This window comes from Macaca mulatta, chromosome 3 (genome assembly GCF_049350105.2).
Source record: "Macaca mulatta isolate MMU2019108-1 chromosome 3, T2T-MMU8v2.0, whole genome shotgun sequence".
Lineage (NCBI taxonomy): Eukaryota > Metazoa > Chordata > Mammalia > Primates > Cercopithecidae > Macaca > Macaca mulatta.
Genome location: NC_133408.1, coordinates 36,405,189 through 36,426,710, shown reverse-complemented (window position 1 = coordinate 36,426,710; position 21,522 = coordinate 36,405,189). Strand labels below are relative to the sequence as shown.

At 49.0% G+C, this 21,522-nt stretch overlaps 1 protein-coding gene across 2 annotated transcripts in view; it reads right to left on the bottom strand.

Moving 5' to 3' along the window:
- CHST12 (carbohydrate sulfotransferase 12) overlaps positions 1–13,784 on the bottom strand; it is a 31,868-nt gene extending 18,084 nt beyond the window's left edge. For both annotated transcript variants that reach the window (XM_028845503.2, XM_028845502.2), the window contains exon 1: positions 13,750–13,784. The gene's annotated coding sequence lies outside the window, so the exon portion shown is untranslated. The remainder of the gene's footprint in view (positions 1–13,749) is intronic.
- Between the last annotated feature and the right edge of the window lie 7,738 nt (positions 13,785–21,522).

The following is a 21,522-nucleotide window of genomic DNA, read 5'->3' as shown; positions in this document are numbered from 1 at the left end:
GAGTAATTTTGACTTTCAGGTCTTATTACTAAAGGAATACATTTTGTAAGGCTAAAGCTGCCATCCATAGCGATTCCTCTGCAGGATCTGGGCAAGGTAAACTGAAAACCTGGAAAGGATTCACCATTCTAATGTCTTTAAGAACATTCGGGATTCGCAGGAGGAGATCAAAATAGCAACATTAATAGGAGTTTGAAGAAGTTGATTCCAGTCCTCATGGATGACTCTGAGGAGTTCAAGACTCCAGTGCAGGAAGTAACAGCAGATGTGGTGGAAATAGCAAGACAAGTAGAATTAGAAGTGGAGCCTGAAGATGTGGCTGAATCATTGCCATCTCATGTTCAAAGCTGAATGGATGAAGAGTTGCTTCTTACGAAGACAAAAAGAAGCAGTTTCTTGAGAAGGAATCTACTCTGAGAAAAGACGCTGTGAACTCTGCTGAGATGACCATAAAAGACTTAGAATATTCCATAGACTCAGATGAAAACGCAGTGGCAAGGTTTGAGAAGATTAAATATTATCAGACAGCATCATGTGCTACAGGAAAACCTTTTGTAAGAGTCAATAAATGCAGCACACTTCATTGCTGTCTTAAGAAATTGCCACAGCCACTCCAGCCTTCAGCAACCACCACCCTGATCAATCAGCAGCTATCAACATCAAGATAGGATCCTCCACCAGCAAAACGACTGCCACTCGCTAAAGGCTCAGATAATTGTTAGCATTTTTTAGCAGTATTTTAAAATTAAGGTATGTACATTGTTTCTTAGACATAATGCTACTGCACACTTAACAGACTACGGTACAGTGTAAACATAACTTTTTTTTTTTTTTTGAGGTGGAGTTTCGCTCTTGTCATCCGGGTTGGGATGCAGTGGCACGATTGTGGCTCACTGCAACCTCCGCCTCCGGGGTTCAAGTGATTCTCCTGCCTCAGCCTCCTGAGTAGCTGGGATTACAGGTGCCCACCACTATGCCTGGCTAATTTTTTGTATTTTTAGTAGAGATGGGGGTTTCATCATGTTGGCCGGGCTGGTCTTGAACTCCTGACCTCAGGTGATCCACCCTCCTTGGCCTCCCAAAAGTGCAGGGAGTGAGGCGTGAGCCACCGCACCCGGCCAAACATAATTTTTATATGTACCGGGAAATGCAAAAACTTTGTTGACTCGCTTTACTGTGGTATTCACTTGATTGTGGTGGTCCGGAACTGAACCTGCAACATCTCTGAAGTATGTCTATAGAGATAAATGAGACGGCATAAAGTCCCGAAAGAGATCCACATGTATGTGGCTATTTTCAAAAGGTGGCAAAGTAATTCAATAAGGAATAAACAGTCTTTTCAACAAATGGTGCTGAAACAACTGGATATCTGTATGAAAAAGAATGAACCTCAACCCTACGCCTCACACAAAAATTAACTCACAATGGATCACGGCCTTACATATAAACACTAAAACTAAAACGTTCAGAGGAAAACAGGAAAAAATCTCCATGACTTTGGAGAAGTCAAAGATTTGTTGGGATACCAAAAGCACGAATTATGAGAGAAAAATGTGGTAAACTGGACTTCATCAAAATTTAAAACTTAGGATCTTCAAATTTTACCATTAAAGAGAGTCAAAGCCAGGCACGGTGGCTCACACCTGTAATCCTAGCACTTTGGGAGGCCGAGAAGGGTGGATCACCTGACGTCAGGAGTTCAAGACCAGCCTGGCCAACATGGCGAAACCCCGTCTCCACTAAAATTACAAAATTAGCCGGGCGTGGTGGCAGGTGCCTGTAATCCCAGCTACTCGGGAGGCTCAGGCAAGAGAATCGCTTGAACCCAGGAGGTGGAGGTTGCAGTGAACCAAGATCACGCCTCCAGCCTGGGTGGCAAGACCAAAACTCCATCTCAGAGAGGCAAAAAAAAAAAAGAAAAAGAAAAAAAGAAAGTAAAAGACAGACCATAGGCTGGAAGAAAATATTCCCAATATGTAAATCTAACAAAGTGCCTATATCCAGAATACATAAAGAACTCTTACAACTGAAAATACAATAAACCCAACTAAAAAATGAGCAAAAAAATTGAGCAGACATTTCACAAAAGAAGTACAGATAGTCAGATAGCACACAGGAAAGTGCTCAACATCACCGGTCATCAAAGAAATGCAAATTAATATGAGATACTTGGCCGGGCTCGGTGGCTCACGCCTGTAATCCCAGCACTTTGGGAGGCTGAGGTGGGTGGATCACCTGAGGTCAGGAGTTCGAGACCAGCCTGGCCAACATAGTGAAACCCCATCTCTACTAAAAATACAAAAATTAGCTGGGTGTGGTGGCAGGTGCCTGTGATCCCAGCTACTCAGGAGGCTGAGGCAGGAGAATCACTTGAACCCAGGAGGTAGAGGTTGCAGTGAGCCAATATCGCACCATTGCACTCCAGCCTGGGTGACAAGAGCAAGACTGTCTCAAAAAAAAAAAAAAAAAAAAAAAAAAAAGCTAAAACCTGAAAACAACCCCAATGTCCATCAGCAAGTGAGTGTGCAAAGGGTGAATGGCTGATTCATGGGTGAATGCCACAGGTCGCACGCTGAAAAAGGAGCCAGACGTAGAAGACTGCATGTTCAATAGTTCCATTTATATGATGCTTAAAAGAGGCCAAAATTCTGATGAAAATCATAGACTGCAAAGGAGTACCAGGAAACTCGGGGCAACGGAAATGCTCTACTGTTTGATTGCAGAGGTAGGTATAAGGTGCACATGTTTGGCCACGTTCCTCAAACTGCATACTTAAAATGGGTATGTTTTATTGCATGTAAATCATACCTCAATACATCTGATTTAAAGTTAAAAAGAAAATGTTTGTGGCTTTATGAAGCTGATCTCCAGAGGCTAACACTTCTCTCTCTAATAGGAATGCAACGGTCTGGCTCTCACCAATTTCCACAATACAGAAGAAAACACCAGTGCAGAGCTCCGCGCAGACACGGACGGACGGGGAGGAAGAGGGAAGGGATACCGGGACCAAGTCCGGCCTCTGCTGAGTGGCCTGGGCCAAGTCATTTTTATGTCTGACTGTCAGTCCATCTACAAAAGAAGAACAAACTAGGCCTTTCTGCTAACCAGAGCTACTGAGAGTACAAAAACAAGAAAATACAGCTAAGTGTTCCATAAAATAGTAAAGCACTTTCTTTAGACTCTGCCCCTGGCCTTACTTAGCTCTGTCTTCATCAGGCCCTCAAATATTTGTTACACAAATATGTGTTATTTTTATTATTACTCATGCTTTCTACCAAGAGCCAGTTATCAATAGTAAAAAAAAAAAAAAAAAAAAAAAAAAAAAAAACACACACAAAAAAACAAAAAAACAAAAAAACTGTCTATGTGCAAATTGATTTTTAAATAACAATACCAATAGCTAACATGTTGTCAAAAGTGATGTTCTAAGGGCTTTGCACATATTACTTTGTTTAATCCTCACATGAACTGGGATGAAATGGGGACAAAAAATTAACAGAATACATAGCCTACCCATTCCTCATACTATTCTTATGAGGCATGATTATAACAAGCTCAGCCTGCCTACGACAAACAGACCTAAAATCACTCATGGCATACTCCTCCGTAAGTCATACAGCCTTAGTCATTATAGCTTCCCTCATTCAAACCCCCTGAAGCTTCACTGGCGCAATTATCCTTATAATCGCCCATGGACTCACTTCATCCACACTATTTTGCCTAGCAAACTCAAACTATGAACGAACTCATAGCCGCATCATAATACTCTCCCGAGGGCTCCAAACTCTACTTCCATTAATAGCCTTCTGGTGGTTTACAGCAAATCTTACCAATCTTGCCTTACCCCCTACTGTCAACCTCATAGGTTGCACAAGTCTACAAGAGCTAGCAGTGTTCAGAGCAGGCATGGGAACTCACGCTGTTGTTGGAGAGCCCCCCTTCCTTGCCACTCTGCTCTGCTGGCCTCTACGGTGTATGTTTATGCAGAATTGGTAGGTTTCACTAGACAGTCAAATTTCTATTTCCTTTATTGCTGAGGGAAGTAACTTCTTCGTGTCCAAATAACCAAGCTCTAGAGCACTAAATCGAGTGACATGACCTTCATTAAGAAGTCCAAGAACGTTTCAAGTTTATTTATTTATGCTACTGGCACGAAGACCAGAAACTACCTACTTCTCATCCAGCTTTACAGATGTTATATAAGGCAAATAATTCACTGCAGTTCCCATCGCTGGAGTCAACACAAATGTGGAAAGTTTCTGTTACTGGGGTCAATATTTGCTCTCTGCATGTCCTGGGCTGCCTGGAACTTACACACAGTGGTGCTTCACTAAAACCCCCATCGGAAGACACATTTTCACGTGGTACCTCCAGGAACCACGTGAAATTTATGGTTTATTTGCTTATAAAATTACTTCATTTGTGTTCAGTTAACTACATCTGACGGTATATCCAAATAAAAATATGTAATAAATGGTCACATTGATGAGAACGGAATGTTAATTTATATCCCAGGAAACCTGAATGAAAATCGAGCCCAAACTTAGCCTTTGAAGTAAAGTAACTTCCCAGCAGAGCTGGTCCTAGGGCACAGAGGCCATCAGCTACGTCAGCACTTCCCAAGTAGACAGGAAATCCACGCACGTATACCAGTCCAATATTCCCAAACTGGGTTTCAAGTTCTTAGAAGACAGGGATCATATCTCATGTACCTTCTGTATTCCTCATAAGGTTCAAGTATTTGTTGCATGATATTTGACTCTAGAATACAAATGATAACTCATTTGACTCAACTGACTTAAGAGTTAAGTCGGCTGGGCGCGGTGGCTCAAGCCTGTAATCCCAGCACTTTGGGAGGCCGAGATGGGCGGATCACGAGGTCAGGAGATCGAGACCATCCTGGCTAACACAGTGAAACCCCATCTCTACTAAAAAAAATACAAAAAACTAGCTGGGTGACGTGGCGGGCGCCTGTAGTCCCAGCTACTCGGGAGGCTGAGGCAGGAGAATGGCATAAACCCGGGAAGCGGAGCTTGCAGTGAGCTGAGATCCGGCCACTGCACTCCAGCCTGGGCGACAGAGCCAGACTCCGTCTCAAAAAAAAAAAAAAAAACAAAAAAAGAGTTAAGTCAATTCTTGGCCAGGCGCAGTGGTTCACTCCTGTAATCCCAGCACTTTGGGAAGTCAAGCTGGGTGGATCACCTGAGGTCAGGAGACCAGCCTGGCCAACATGGCAAAACCCCGTCTCTACAAAATACAAAAACTAGCTGGGTGTGGCGGCTGGTGCCTATCATCCCAGCAACTTGAGAGACTGAGGCAGACAGAATTGCTTGAACCCAGGAGGTGGAAGTTGCAGTGAGTCAAGATTGCCCCACTGCACTCCAGACTGGGCAACAGAGCGAGACGCCATCTCAAAAAAAAAAAAAAAAAAAAAACCAAACCAAAACAGAGTTAAGTCAACTCAAAGAAATTTTTTCAGAAGAAAATGATAATAAATCTCACTATGATCATAAGAACCTGCTTAGGGCTTTACATGCAAAATATATCCAGGCTCAGGCCAGGTGCAGTGGCTGACACCTGTAATCCCAACGCTTTAGGTGGCCAAGGCAGGATAATTGTTTGAGACCAAGAGTTCAAGATCAGATTGCGCAACACAGCAAGAAGCTGTCTGTATAAAAATTTAAAAATTAGCCAGGTATGGTAGTGTACACCTGTAGTCCCAGCTACTCAGGAGGCTGAGGTCAGAGGATCTCTTGAGCCCAGGAGGCTAAGGCTGCAGTGAACTATGATCACACCACTGTACTCCAGCCCTCCAGCCTGGGTGACAGAGTGAGATCTCGTCTCAAAATTTAAAAATAAATAAAGTTAACAAGTATCCAGGCTCTAACCTGTCAAGTCCCCTCTGCCCCACCTACACCCCACCCTGCCCCAATCACCATCAGCTCTCACCTGCGTTATTGCAACAGCCTCCAAACCGGTCTCCCTGCTTCTGCTCTCAGGCCCACAGAATCCATTTTCAACCCCAAAGCCCTGGTTATTCTGTTAAAAGTCGGATCACGTCATCTCTGATCACTGGAGTCCAGTGGCTTCCTATCTCGAGTTATTCCAATGGCCCGTGATGGGGACTCCACTGATCTCCTCTCCTGTCACAGTACCCCTTGGCGACCCTCTCCAGCCTCAACAGTCTCCTTGCCGTTCATTCACCGCATCCAGCAGGCTCCTGCTGCTGGGCCTCTGCATCACCGTCCCTCAGCTGGGGAATCCCAGGGCAGTCCCACACTTCCTTCAGATCTCTGCTCGACATTCACCTCCTCAGCAAGGCCTTCCCTAACCACCCTGAGAAAGTAGGTCCTGGCCTCTACCCTGCACTCCCCAGTTCCATACCCTGGTTTTCTTCATAGCAGCATTTATCTCATCCCTACCTGAAATCATGTATTTATTATTTTTAGAGTAGTGTCTCACCTCTACCCTGCACTCCCCAGCCCCATACCCTGGTTTTCTTCCTAGCAGCATTTATCCCATCCCTACCTCACATCATGTATTTATTAGTTTTAGAGTAGTATCTCACCTCTACCCTGCACTCCCCAGCCCCATACCCTGGTTTTCTTCCTAGCAGCATTTATCCCATCCCTACCTCACATCGTGTATTTATTAGTTTTAGAGTAGTGTCTCGCCTCTACCCTGCACTTCGCAGCCCCATACCCTGGTTTTCTTCATAGCAGCATTTATCCCATCCCTACCTCACATCGTGTATTTATTAGTTTTAGAGTAGTGTCTCGCTGTGTCACCCAGGCTGGAGTGCAGGGGCACAATCGCAGAATCCCTGAACTGCTGGGCTCAAGTGATCCTCCTGCCTCAGCCTCCCAAAGTGTCAGGATTACAGGCATGAGCCACCGTGCCCAGCCTCAAATAGCTCAGATTGGCTGGTTAATCTGCTCATTGTCTTCCCGTCCTGAAATCTTAAAAGGGAGGTCCTCATCCTGTCTCACAGTGGGTATTCTCAAGGCGTACAGTAGCATTTGGCACTCAGTACTTGCTCAAGAAAGAAGTGTTGTTCTAACAAAAACCAGACAAATGTGACAGATTCTGATTGCCTCATTTCTGAAAAGTGGGGACAGGTGAAGAATGGCCTATAACATATTCTCTCTCCTGGTGGGTATATTTTAAAACCCCCTTACAAAATGATGAAAGAAAGCGCTTGGCCAGGCGTGGCGGCTCACGCCTGTAATCATAATTACTTGAACCCAGGAAGCAGAGGCTGCAACGAGATCATATCACTGCACTCCAGCCTGGGTGACAGAGCGAGACTCTGCCTCAAAGAAAACAAACAAAAAAAGAAAGCGCTCAGAATCTCTGATAAACGACCACAATGAGGAGACAGGATACGGAGAACAATGACAATAACCAAGAGGAAACCAGCAAGGAAACCCTCCCTCTTACCAGGCCGATGCACAGAGGCAGGCGAGGGCCCCCATTCTGCCAGAGCAGAAAGTCCATCTGAGATCGTTCCCATTTGTGTCAGTTCAATGCTACACATACATATCGATGAAAGAGTGAAATCACTCCGTGAGGTGAAGTTTATTAGGAAACTCAGCAGTCTCTGTCTCTGCTTCCCTTTCTCACCTCCGCCCTTCTCCAGGATTCTTCTTCTTTTTTTTTTTTTGAGACAGGGTCTTGCTCTAGCACCCAGGCTAGAGTGGACTGCAATGGCTCGATCTCTGCTCACTGCAATCTCCGCCTCCCGGGCTCAAGTGAAGTGATCCTCCCACCTCAGCCTCCCAAGGAGCTGAGACTACAGACACAGGCCACTACGTCTGGCTAATTTTTGTATTTTCAGTAGAGACAGGGTTTCACCATGTTGCCCAGGCTGGTCTCGAACTCCTGGACTCAAGCGATCCTCGTGTCTCGGCCTCCTGAAGTGCTGGGATTACAAGTGGGAACCACTGCACCCTACCCTCTCCATAATTCTTTTTAGCTAATTCTTTTAACGTCTGCCTTCAGAGTGAACCTTGGTTGTTCAACTTGGGGCATTAGCGACTGACTTCCTGAGGCAACAGGGGAAAATGCGCTCCCCACACCTTCTCTGCCCAGGCGCATCATAATTTCAATTAGAGTAGCAGTCAGTGTTTACATAAATTATTATCATTGCGGAGAGGCTATTCACAGCTGCGCCTTGTAGTACACCATAATTATTTTTCTTTTCCCCACACGATGGTTTATTTTCCCTGGAACTAATAACAGTCTTGTGTTTTCATTTGCTTTGTTTAGTACTTATCACTAATCCCACCCCCAACTCTGCCAACTGTTTCAACTCCTCTCCAGATGTTCCAGCACGTCAGGTGTCCTGCTAATTTCATCTTCTCCCAAAGAATCTCTTCAAGGAGTCTCTGACGAGCTGGGGTCAGGACACAGCTGCTCTCCTCGCCAGCACCTGGCTGGGATCTCCCTTCAGCAGGTTCTTTTCACCTCTAACCTGGAGGAAATCCTGTTCCCACCAGCCAGTCTCAGTCTAGACTTACTGCCTCGTCTGGGGAGACTACATCTGCCAATTGTCTCCTGAAAGCATGAGGAACAAATCTGGGAGCGAGTCTGAAGGTGTCTTTACCCTACCTCCCTTGCCTGAGTGTAGACTTCCAGGCTGAAAACGCATCCTTCAGAATTTCTCAGGCAAGGCCCTCCCGTCTCCTGCCATCCAGTGCTGCTTCGAAAAAGCCCAGGCCCTTCTGCTTCTTTTCATTTTAATTGTAGTTCGTTCTTCTGCCTTTTTCCACATGTTCTAACCTTCTGCCTCTTGACCTGTGATGACCTATTTGTGATTTGTTTTTACTTTTTCTCTTGTTCTGAGATTTCACAACAGTATGTCCTGGAGTGGGAACGCAAGTATCTTTTTTTTTTTTTTTTTGAGACGGAGTCTCGCTCTCGTTGCCCAGGTTGTAGTGCAATGGCATGATCTCGGCTCACTGCAACCTGCACCTCCCAGGTTCAAGCAATTCTCCTGTCTCAGCCTCCTGAGTAACTGGGATTACAGGCACCCGCCACCACGCCTGGCTAATTTTTGTATTTGCAGTAGAGACGGGGTTTCACTACGTTGGCCAGACTGGTCCCAAACTCTTGGCCTCAAGTGATCTGTCCACCTCGGCCACCCAAAGTGCTGGGATTACAGGCGTGAGCCACAGCACCTGGCCTCCAAAGTCTCACTATCCAAATTCTGGGGTCAACAGCCGCAGACACGCTTTCAAATAAATCCTTCCCCTCAAAAGCTCTCACTAGTGTTTATCTGAAACTCAGCCTCTCTTACTATCCAAGTTTGCTGCCCAGGCTTTTATTTTATTTTATTTTATTTTATTTCATTTTATTTTATTTTTGAGACAGAGTCTCATTCTATTGCCCAGGCTGGAGTACAGTGGCACGATCTGGGCTCACTGCAACCTCTGCCTCCTGGGTTCAAGCAATTCTCCTGCCTCAGCCTCCTAAGTATGGGATTACAGGCACCCACCATCATGCTTGGCTAATTTTTGTATTTTTAGTAGAGATGGGGTTTCATCATGATGGTCAGGCTGGTCTCGAACTCCTGACCTCAGTGATACTCCTACCTCCCAAATTGCTGGGATTACAGGCATGAGCTACCACACCCAGCCTCTTTAACCCAGAAACTTTGGGTTTTAGGAAATTATTTTGTGAATTTCATCCTGTTTTCCCTATTGTTTTCTTGCGGAAACTTTTTAAAAAGTATTTTATTTTTTAGAGACGGGGTCTTGCTCTGTCATCCAGGCTGGATCGCAGTGGCATGATCACAGCTCACTGCAGCCTCAAACTCCTGGGTTCAAGTGATCCTCCCACCTCAGCCTCCCAAGTAGCTGGGACTACAGGTGCACACCACCACACCTGGCTAATTTTTAAATTTTGTTGTAGAGATGGGGTCTTGCTATGTTGCCCAGGCTGGTCTTGAACTCCTGGCCTCAAGCGATCCTCTCACCTCAGCTTTGAAACTGTTACTATTCAGCTGCCGACTTCCTGATCTGATCCCTTCCGTTTCTTTTTTCTCTCATGTGCCACCTCCTTGCTTTTCTGTTCTACTTTCTGAGGGAGTTCCTCAACTTGATCTTTCACCCACTAACTGATTTTCTTATTTCTGCTTTTTTAAATAGATATACGAGAGTTCTCTTTGTGGATCTTTGAATGCTCCTTTTGGTGGCTTTTTTTTAGAGCTTCCTGTTCTTGCCTCACGTTTGCGATATTTTCTCTTACCTCCGTGTGGACATTAATGACAGCCTGCTTTCTAAGGCTCCTTCCTGTACGCTCTCTTGTTTCCCAGTGTGTATTCCGGTCTCAATCTCGTGTAGCAGAGGTTTTCTTCAGATGCCCTTGGTTATCTGCTCATATTTAAGGGATGGGGATTTTTGAAGCTTGATGCCTTGAACACTGGGAGGGGGTTATTAATTGGTTAGCAAGGGATCCAGCTGGGCCTGCTGACTGGGGACCTCCTGATGTCATTAATTTTAGTCTTTTCTCTTGGGCCACTCAGATTCCTCAAAGACACATCCATCCTCCTGTCCAGAGGGAAAAGCCCCAGCTGGTCATGTTCTGGGAGCCAAAGGGGCCCTGTTCGCTTCCTCCTCCTGTGCCCTGTACAGCACCGCGCCCCCACCCCGTACTCAACTGTGCCCCTACCCCGTACTCAACTGTACCTGTTTCCCATTCTTCTCTGAAATATCTTTAAAGTGTCTAAACAGTTACAGAAACCACCACCTTGGTTAACAGCAGGAAGTAATAAGTTGGAGAGTCAATTATCTCCAGGCACATCTGTGGGCCTACAGCCCTGCTGGCAGCCACAGACCCACTAAGTAGGTATGAAACTAACAGCTACTCTCTAAAGAGAAAGACAATTCAAGAATTGAAACTCAAGATGTAAGGTTTTTTTTAAACGACAAACCGCATGTGTTTCAGTATCATCAATAACCCATCTTTTCCCACCGATGGCTCCTTCAGGCCCAGACCCACTCTAGAAGAGAATCACCCACCAGCCTCAATGACTGTGCGTAGTCAAGGAACTGCAAGCCCAAGGTCAGCCAACCAACAGGCCTCTCTTCAACTCTCGATCCCTTCCCACTGGGGTTCCTGGGGATTCCCTCCTTGTATAGGCTGTCTCTTCTCTACAAGGTCACATCTCCAGGATGGCCACTAATACTGCCAACCCTGCAGGTCTAAAGCCTACGTGTGTTTGGCTCTTCCTCCCCCACCCAGCCCCAGCGCTCCTCATCGCAGGCTAGAGGTCCCGGCTGCCCTTGCTGCTACAGGTCACCACATCTCACAAAGCGCCACCCCCATCTTTCAGCTCCATGCCCGCCCCCACTCTCTCACTGTCCCACACCCACGCCCCACAAACTTACTCAACTCAGCTCCACTGCCCAGATGCAAAACCCACCTCTCATATTCTCACCAGGATCACTTTTCTGAAACACATCTAATCGCATCACACCCAAACCACCACCAAAGGGATAAAAGCTTAAATTCCCTGGCACAGCATTCAGGCCCCTGCACAATCAGAAATCCATCTTTACAGTCTTTTTTTCACTCTTTTGCCCAGGCTGGAGTGCAGTGGTCCAATGTCAGCTCACTGCAACTTCTGCCTCTGGGTTCAAGCGATGCTCTTGACTCAGCCTCCCAAGCAGCTGGGACTTCAGGTGTGCACCACCACACCCAGCTAAATTTTGTATTTTTAGTGGAGAGGGGGTTTCACCATGTTGGCCAGGCTGGTCTCAGACTCCTGACCTCAGGTGATTCACCTGCCTCAGCCTCCCAAAGTGCTCGCCAAAGTGCCTCCAGTCTTGTACCTCCAGGCACGAGCCACCTCGCCCGGCCTTCCAGTCTTAGCTTCCAACCCAATCCTCAAACCCCACTTCACCAAGAACACAGCGACCCACCATCTCCCCCAAACATCGCTTTCACTTCCATATCTCCGCATGCCTTTTGCCTCCAAAGGCCCAATTCATAGGTCCTCTCCACTGTGGAAAACGTCAGAAAATGTCTCCACATTCTGTTAAGGCCTGCACCACAGCCCCAACCCCACACTGTCGTAGCCAGGCTGGCCGTGAGCTCCCAGGGCAAGGCCCACACTATATATATATATATATATATATTTTTTTTTTTTTTTTTTTTTTTTGAGACGGAGTCTCGCTCTGTCGCCCAGGCTGGAGTGCAGTGGCGCGATCTCGGCTCACTGCAAGCTCCGCCTCCCGGGTTCACGCCATTCTCCTGCCTCAGCCTCCCGAGTAGCTGGGACTACAGGCGCCCACAACCGCGCCCGGCTAATTTTTTGTATTTTTAGTAGAGACGGGGTTTCACCGTGGTCTCGATCTCCTGACCTTGTGATCCGCCCGCCTCGGCCTCCCAAAGTGCTGGGATTACAGGCGTGAGCCACCGCGCCCGGCAGGCCCACACTATTATCGCCATCTACCCCAGCTTGGCATCTTGCACTCAATTGGAGGTTTGATAAAAAAGCTGGAGTCTGCTAAGTGGCAGCAGACAGTTACCGCTGGCCCCAAAGCATCAGCCCAAAGTCCCATAAACTCCTTTGCAGGGAAATAAAACTTCTATGCCATTCCAGGCAGGTGCTCCTTCAGATCTCAAGCGTTGCACTTTCGTGTAGCAATGTCCTCGTTACCCCTGTTTTCTCTCCGTCCTCACTCAGACACCAGTCCTGACTCCCAACCCCAGATGCTCACGGTGAGGGGCTAACCTGTGTCCCCGCGTGGGGGTAGGAAGGGAACCCGCCCAGCTGTCCCCAGCCACCCACAGCCAGGAGCAGCACCGTAGGACCTGGTGTCCTGGAAGATGTACTGCGTCCAGCACTGCGCCTGCAACCCACATTTCTATTCACCCCCAGGTTTCCGAGTCCCCACAGCCCCGATTATGAACTAAATAATTTAATAATGCTGGAAACACTACGGCTTGTTGTGCTGCCTGCCAGACGGAGCCTCTACCCGAGCCAAGGTTTTGCCGGCGGTGTCTCGGTGGCCGGGAGCCCGCAGAGGAGGTCTAAGTCCCACTGTTCCCGGACTAAATGCACGGTTTCCTCTCGCAGAGAGGCAGGGCTGCGGCTTCTGGAGTAAGAGGTCATTTAAGGGATACCCTGAGCGACCTGCCGGTGCTGCTGGCGTCTGCAGGCTCCAGGGCTGCGGTCGGCCGGGCCGGGGAGCCCCGTTCAGGCGACAGCAGGCACAGGAGGGGGTCTGGGGGTCCGGGGAGCCCCGTTCAGGTGACAGCAGGCACGGGGGGGGGACCCTCGGGGGCTGAGGATCCTGGAATTCCACGCCCGGGAGGCGGTCCTGTCCCTGCCGGGCGGCAGAGGCTGATGCCGGGCAGGGAGACTACTGGGGGCCGGCGGGGCCGCTGCAGCCTCTGCCCTCGCTGAATCAGAACCACAGATTTCTCATCCAGACCCCGAGGGGCCGCAGAACGCGCTGATCAGGGCCCCAGGGCTGGGGTCGCCCTGGCCGAGGGCGAGGAGCAGGGCTCAGAGAGGGCGCGCGCAGGACCAAGGTCACACAGCGCGCCAGCGCGGGGACTCGAACCCGGGCCCAAGACGCGCCCGCCAGGCCGGGCTAAGGAGAGCCGACCCGCGCCCCTCAGCGCGGCCCGGGACCACCGCCCGGGCCCCGGCAGCCCCGCACAGGCCGAGAGGGAGGGAGGCCGCGCCCCAAGCCCGCCGCCCGCCGCCCGCCGCGCCCCTCATCTCGCGCCCCTCACCTCGCGCCCGCAGCCGCCGCCGTCGCCCCGCGACTAGGGGACCCTCCAGAGGCCGCCCTCGCCGGCCCCGCCCCCCTCGCCCGAGCCCCGCCTACCGCTCGTCTTCTCGCGAGACGTCGCGGCCGCCGGAGGGGCCACGGAGGCCGAGGGGCGCCCGCCCTCAGCGCGCCTGCGCCCCGCCAGCCCGCCCCCGCCCTCGCGAGCCAGTGCCATGTGGCGCCGTATTTACCGCCAGAGATCGACCCCGCCCACCGGCCGCCACGAGCCACGCCCCCTTCCTCAGCAGCCAATCCGCGGCGTTGACTCCGCCCCGGCAGGGAGGGCGCGCGGCGGCTCGGGGGCGCGTAGCAGTCTCGCCGTCCAAGCCCGGAGCTTCACGCCGCAGCCAAACACGGTCCCGTTAACCAGCCTTTATGCAGTGCCTGTTGTCTACCCGACCCTTTCTCGAGCATCGGCTCATTGGCAAAGGATCGTGATGCTCACCAGCTGGGGCTTGAAACTCGCTGTGTGACCTTGGGCAAGTGACTTAACCTCTCTGAGGTTGTCGCCAATCCGTAAAATACAATAGGTTAGTGACCCTGCCTTGCGGGGAGTATGTGAGACAAATGAGATGACACGGGTAAAGAGCTTAGCAAGATGCCTAATGCATAGTGAGCATGCAGTAATTGTTCTTGGCATCAGTGTAGTTTTGTGTGTGTTTATTTGTTTAGAGACAGGATCTCGCTGTGTCGCCCAGGCTGGGGTGCAGTGGTGCAGTTACAGCTCACTGCAGCCTCAGCCTCCTGAGTTCAAGCCATCCTCCCACCTCAGCCTCCCGAGTAGCTGGAACTACAGACAGGTGCCACCACACCTGGCTAATTTTTAATTTTTAATAGAAACGAGGGGGTCTCACTATGTTGCCCAGGGTGGTCTTGAACCCCTGGACTCAAGCAATCCTCCTGCCTCAGCCTCCCAAAGCTCTGGGATTACAGGCGTGAGCCACTGCACCAGGCCCAGTGATTTTTTTTTTTTAATATGGTAAAATATATATAACATAAAATTTACCATCTTAACCATTTTTAATCACACCCTTCAGTGGCATTAAGCACATTCACATCACCACCATCCGCCCCCAGAACTTTTTCAATCCATGATATTTTTAGGCGGCCCCTTCTGATGGACTCCCGAGGCAGCCTTCCAACCAAGGTCGTCTCTTCACTCTTCCACTCTTTCACTGCACTTTCACTTCACTCTTTCACTGCATCCACTTTGTGATGCAGCCAATCACAAAGGAGTCCCCACTCACCGGAAGTGAGGGAGATGGGCAAGGCCCCTGCCCTCCTGGGGCGTATATTCTAGTGGGGGGAAAAAGCAACAAACCACCACCACAAAATATATGTGTATATTATATACACATTCACAGTGGATAATATGTTTATATGTATGTGTAATGCATACATGTTACCTACTATGTGTATGTATGTAGTATATATGTTTATATATTATACACATACATATATAACTATGCATGTATAATATGTATGTTGTATACATACATATATGTAATTGCATGTACGTAAATAAGATGACAGCCACTGGCAATGTCTCCCTATGATGCCTGTCTCAGCTTAGAAATTTCTCACTATCGGTCGTGCGTGGTGGCTCATGCCTATAATCCCAGCACTTTGGGAGGCCAAAGCAGGTGGATCACTTGAGGTCAGGAGTTCAAGACCAGCCTGGCCAACATGGTGAAACCCCGTCTCTAGTAAAAATACAAAATTAGCTGGGCGTGGTGGCATATGCCTATAATCCCAGCTACTTGGGAGGCTTAGACAGGAGAATCGCATGAACCTGGGAGGCAGAGGTTTCAGTGAGCCGAGATCGCGCCATTGCACTGCAGCCTAGGCAAAAAGAGCGAAACTCTGTCTCAAAAAAGAAAAAAATTTCTCACTATCAGTTTTTCTTCTCTGTCTTACACATTCAACCTCTGTCTCCTCTCCACTGGATCCTTCCCTTTAGTGTCTGTTTGTTTGTTTTGAGACAGGATCTCACTCTGTCGCCCAGGCTGAAGTGCAGTGGCGTGATCATGGCTCACTGCAGCCTCGATCTCCTGGACTTAAGTGATTCTCCCACCTCAGCTGGGGCTACAGGCATACGCCATCCACCAGGCTAATTTTTGTATTTTTTGTAGAGATGGCATCTTGCCATGTTGCCCAGGCTGGTCTGCAACTCCTGGGCTCAAGCAATCTTCCTGCCTCGGCTTCCCAAAATGCTGGAATTACAGGCATGACCCAGCCTCTTACCTTTAGATTTAAACAGTATCAGGCCTCTCCCACTTTCAAAACAAAAGCCAGGCCGGGCGCGGTGGCTCATGCCTGTAATCCCAGCACTTCCAGGAGGCCAAGGCGGGTGGGTATCACCCGAGGTCAGGAGTTCAAGACCAGCCTGGCCAACATGGTGAAACCTGTCTCTACTAAAAATTAAAATACAGGCCGGGCGCGGTGGCTCAAGCCTGTAATCCCAGCACTTTGGGAGGCCGAGATGGGCGGATCACGAGGTCAGGAGATCGAGACCATCCTGGCTAACATGGTGAAACCCCGTCTCTACTAAGAAATACAAAAAAAATAGCCGGGCGAGGTGGCGGGCGCCTGTAGTCCCAGCTACTCGGGAGGCTGAGGCCGGAGAATGGCGTGAACCCAGGAGGCGGAGCTTGCAGTGAGCTGAGATCTGGCCACTGCACTCCAGCCTGGGCTACAGAGCGAGAGACTCCGTCTCAAAAAAAAAAAAAAAAAATTAAAATACAAAAATTAGCCAGGTGTGGTGGCGGGCGCCTGCAATCCCAGCTACTCGGGAGGCCGAGGTGGGAGAATCACTTAAACCTGAGAGGTCAGCTGAGCTTGGTGGCTCACACCTGTAATCCCAGTGCTTTAGGAGGCTGAGGCGGGCAGATCACGAGGTCAGGAGTTCGAGATCAACCTGGCCAACACATGATGAAACCCCGTCTTTACTAAAAATACAAAAAATTAGCTGTGTGTGGTGTCGGGCACCTGTAATCCCAGGTACTCGGGAGGCTGAGGCAGGAGAATCGCTTGAACTTAGGAGTTGAAGGTTGCTTTAGCCTGGGCAGCAAAGTAAGACTCCATCTCAAAACAGAGAAACAAACAAAAACCTGAGAGGTGGAGGCTGGAGGTGGAGATCATGCCACTGCACCCCAGCCTGGGTGACAGAGTGAGACTCTGTCTCAAAAATAATAAATAAATAAATAAATAAATAAATAAATAAAATGGTTACTTTTGTGTTATGTCAATTTCACCTGTTACATCAGCAACATTTTGAATACACTAAATACCCTTGAATTGTTCATTTTAAAATGGTTACTGTTGTGTTACTTCAGCTTCACCTCTTACATCAGCAACATTGTGAATGTGTCCTAAATGCTCCTGAATTGTTCACTTTAAAATGGTTACTTTTACCTTATGTCAACTTCGCCTGTTACATCAGCAACATGCAGATACCTTTTGCTTACCCACCCTGCAGTGGCTGTACCTTATCTCCTCGTTTACAGATAAGGAAGCAGGGGACCAGAGAAGGTAACCAACTAGCCAGAGACACAGAGCCGTGTAAGTGACAGAGCCAGGACCTGAATCCAAATTGTAGGCCCCAAAGATGGAGCCACGCTACAGTCTTGTGACTTCCTTGGCCAGGGCCTCAGCTCGGCCCTGGAGGCACCTCTCTGTGATGGTTTTCATCTCTTCCTCTTCTGGGCTCCAGGCTCCTTCAAGCTGGCTGCCCATCCCCCGCCCCCCCCCCAGCAGCTCCGTTGGCTGCCACCCACCTTCAGGGACCCTGGGCCCCTCTGCAATGGCTGTGGTCTCCCCCGGGCTGACCACAGCCTGGCCCAGCCTCTGGATTTTACTTTGAGGTATTTCAGTGTCTCTACCAGCTACAATTATTTCTGGTTTCATAACCAGGGTTGCAGCAGAGGAAAAATAGAAGTAACTGTGGCTTAGGCAAGTGATCAGCCAGGAAACATCAGCTGCTACTAATAGTAGCAGCTATGAAGTTCTGGGAGATTCTTTTTTTTTTTTTTTTTTTTTTTTTTTTTTTTTTTTTGTCTTTTTAAGAGACAACGTCTTGCTCTGTCATCTAAGCTGGAGTGTGCAGTGGTGCCATCATGGCTTACTGCAGCCTCAGCCTCCTGGGCTTAAGCAGTCCTCCTGCCTCAGCCTCCTGAGTAGCTGCGACTACAGGTGCGCACCATCATGCCTTGCTAATTTCTTTTTTTTTTTTTTTTTTTTTTTGTAGAGATGGGGGTCTCACTATGCTGGCCAGGCTGCTACTGGGAGATCCTGATGACCTCTAGCCCTGGGATCCATATAAGCATCATCAACAGGATATGAAAAGCAAACAAAACAAGGTCTGTGAATTGAAAATTCAATTAACCCTGTAGATGATATGAAAATCCAAGAGGGGCCAGGCACAGTGGCTCACACCTGTAATCCCAACACTTTGGGAGGCCGAGGCAGGCGGATCACCTGAGGTCAGGAGTTCAGGACCAGCCTGACCAACATGATGAAACCCTGTCTCTACTGAAAATACAAAAATTATCCAGGTGTGGTGGCAGGCATCTGTAATCCCAGCTACTTGGGAGGCTGAGGCAGGAGAATCACTTGAACCCAGGAAGTGAAGCTTGCAGTGAGCCAAGATCGTGCCACTGCACTCCAGCCTGGGCAACAGAGTGAGATCTGTCTCAAAAAAAATAAAAGGAAAGCAAATCCAAGAGGACCAGGCATGGTGGCTCACACCTGTGATTCCAGCACTTTGGAAGGCCAAGGCAGGAGGATCATTTGCACTCAGGAGTTCTAGACCAGCCTGGGTAATAAGATGAGACCCTGTCTGTACAGATAAGATAAGATAAGATAAGATAAGATAAGATAAGATAAGATAAGATAAGATAGAAACGACCAAGAGAATGGACTGAGGAGCCCTCCTGATTCACCATGAGCTCACTCCTCCCCACCCCCATCCCTGTCTTTCTTGGCTGCATTCTTTCATGCAGTGTCAGGTAAGAGGGAGGTGGTGGGAACCCAGGACTGGATGCTGAGACCGTTACTCAACCACTGCATGACCTGGGACTTCCATTTCCTTCTCTGCATAATGCTTGAAATAATTGTCCCTCCCACTGCCATGGCCATGCATGTGGTCAGAGATGTGCAAAATGCTAGCACCTACCAGGTTTGCACCCAGAGAGGGGCTGCAGGTGCTGCTGTGGTCCCCATGGAGGTGATGGTGACTTAGGTTTATGCAGTGGTACAGGAAGAGGACCAAGCTGATAGATAGTGGGGAGACGGCAGCTAGAATGGATAGGGCAGGTTTAGGGATCAGCTGAAGGAGGAAGGGAGAGGAGCTGGGGCAATAACCCGATTTCTGGGCGGCCAGTGGAGTGGATGGTTGTACCATGTGAGAGATAGACCACAGAGGAGAACGGTTTTGGGGAGGAAACTTCATGAACTTGGTGGTGTACGTGCTGAGTTAGAGACACCCACAGGACATCACACTTATCAGGAGACCATTGGATGTTTGTGTCTTGAACCCAGGGGAGGCCGGGCGTGGTGGCTTATGCCTGTAATCCCAGCATTTTGGGAGGCTGAAGCGGGTGGATCACCTGAGGTCAGGAGTTCGAGACCAGCCTGGCCAACACAGTGAAACCCTGTCTCTTCTACAAATACAAAAAATTAGCTGAGCATGGTGGCAGGCACCTGTAATCCCAGCTACTCAGGAGGCTGAGGCAGGAGAATTGCTTGAACCCGGGAGGCAGAGGTTGCAGTGAGCCAAGATCACACCATTGCACTCCAGCCTGGGCAACAGTGTGAGACTCCATTTCAAAAAAATAATAATAAAAATAAAAAATAAAAATAAATAAATACAGGGGAAAGGATATAAAGGATATACAGGCACCAGAGTCATCACCATGGCAGCTGAAGGGATGTGTATGGCGTTGTCACCCAGAGGCCACCATACAGAGGCCAAGTCTTCCCACCTCGCCCCATGCCCCTGTCCTACCAAGCCCTCTCCACCTCCTCCTGCCCTACCCTCCTGGTAGCCGGAATGGCCAGTAGAGGCCAGATGCTGCAGAGGTGACAGTTTTCTTTGTAGGCAACAGGAGCCCCCAAAAGGGAGGGAAGAGGAGGGACTATGGGCCAATCCTGGAGGAGCCAAGGTGGAGTGGACCTGGGCCCTGACTTGAGGAGCGCTCAGAGAACTGGTGGATCAGCCCAGACCCCCGGTTCCACATGCTAAGGGCTGCCACGGGTATGGCCAGCAAGCGTCAGGGACTCTGTGGGGGAAGGCACTGGGAATTGTAGCCAAGTCCTGATGGTCCAGGCTTGCACTGTAGCCAACAGAATGTCTGTGTCATTCTTTCCCAAGTTCATGTGTTCACACCAAGGTGATGGTATTCGGAGGCGGGGCGTTTGGGAGGAGAAAGGGTCATGAAGATGGAGCCCTCAACCATGGGATTAGGCCCCATATAAAAAGGACCTCAGAGAGTGCCCTCTCCCTCTTTTTTTTTTTTTTTTTTTTTCTGGAGATGCAGTCTCACGCTGTCACCCAGGCCAGTGGAGTGCAGTGACGAGATCTCGGCTCACTGCAACCTACACCTCCCCTGTTCAAGCAATTCTCCTGCCTCCACCTCCTGAGTAGCTGGGATTACAGGCACCTGCACCACACTCGGCTAAATTTTTTTTTTTTTTTTTTTTTTTTTTGTATTTTTAGTAGACGGGGTTTGGCCAGGCTGGTCTTGAACTCCTGACCTCAAGTGATCTGTCCACCTTGGCCTCCCAAAGTGCCGTGAGCCACTGCGTCCGGTCTCCTCCCCATCTTTCCACCGAGTAAGATTACAAGGAGAAGGTGGCTGTCTGCAACCCAGGAGAGAGCCCGACCACACTGACACCCTAATCTCGTGATCTTTTTTTTTTTTTTTTTGAGCAGAGTCTCACTCTGTCGCCCAGGCTGGAGTGCAGTGGTGCGATCTCCGCTCACTGCAAGCTCTGTTTCCCAGGTTCACGCTATTCTCCTGCCTCAGCCTCCTGAGTAGCTGGAACTACAGGCACCCGGCACCACGCCCGGCTAATTTTTTGTGTTTTTAGTAGAGACAGGGTTTCACCATGTTAGCCAGGATGGTCTCGATCTCCTGACCTCGTGATTCACCCATCTTGGCCTCCCAAAGTGCTGGAATTACAGGTGTGAGCCACCGCGTCCGGCCCCAATCTTGTGATCTTAGAGGAGAAATAAATATCTGTTGTTTATAAGCCGTCCGATCTACGGGAGTTTGTTGTAGCAGCTCGGACTGACAGCTCGGACTGACTAGGCCCCTTATCTATACAAAAACATCAGGAAGATAGCATGGGGCATGCATCTTCAGCCTCCTCAGTGGAATTAGCATGACCTGTACTTCCAGGAGTTTGAGACCAGCCTGGGCAACACAAAAAGACCCTGTTTATACAAAAAAAAAAAAAAAATTAATTGGGTGTGGTGGTGTATGCCTATAGTCCCAACTGCTCTGGAGGCCGAGGCAGGAGGATCATTTGAGGCCAGGAGTTAGAGACCAGCCTGGGCAACACAACAAGACTCTGGTTTTTTTTGTTTGTTTTGTTTTGTTGTTGTTGTTGTTGTTGTTGTTGTTGTTGTTTGAGATGGAGTCTCATTCTGTCACCCAGGCTGGAATGCAGTGGCCCAGTCTCAGCTCATTGCAACCTCCACCTCCCAAGTTCAAGCAATTCTCCTGCCTCAGCC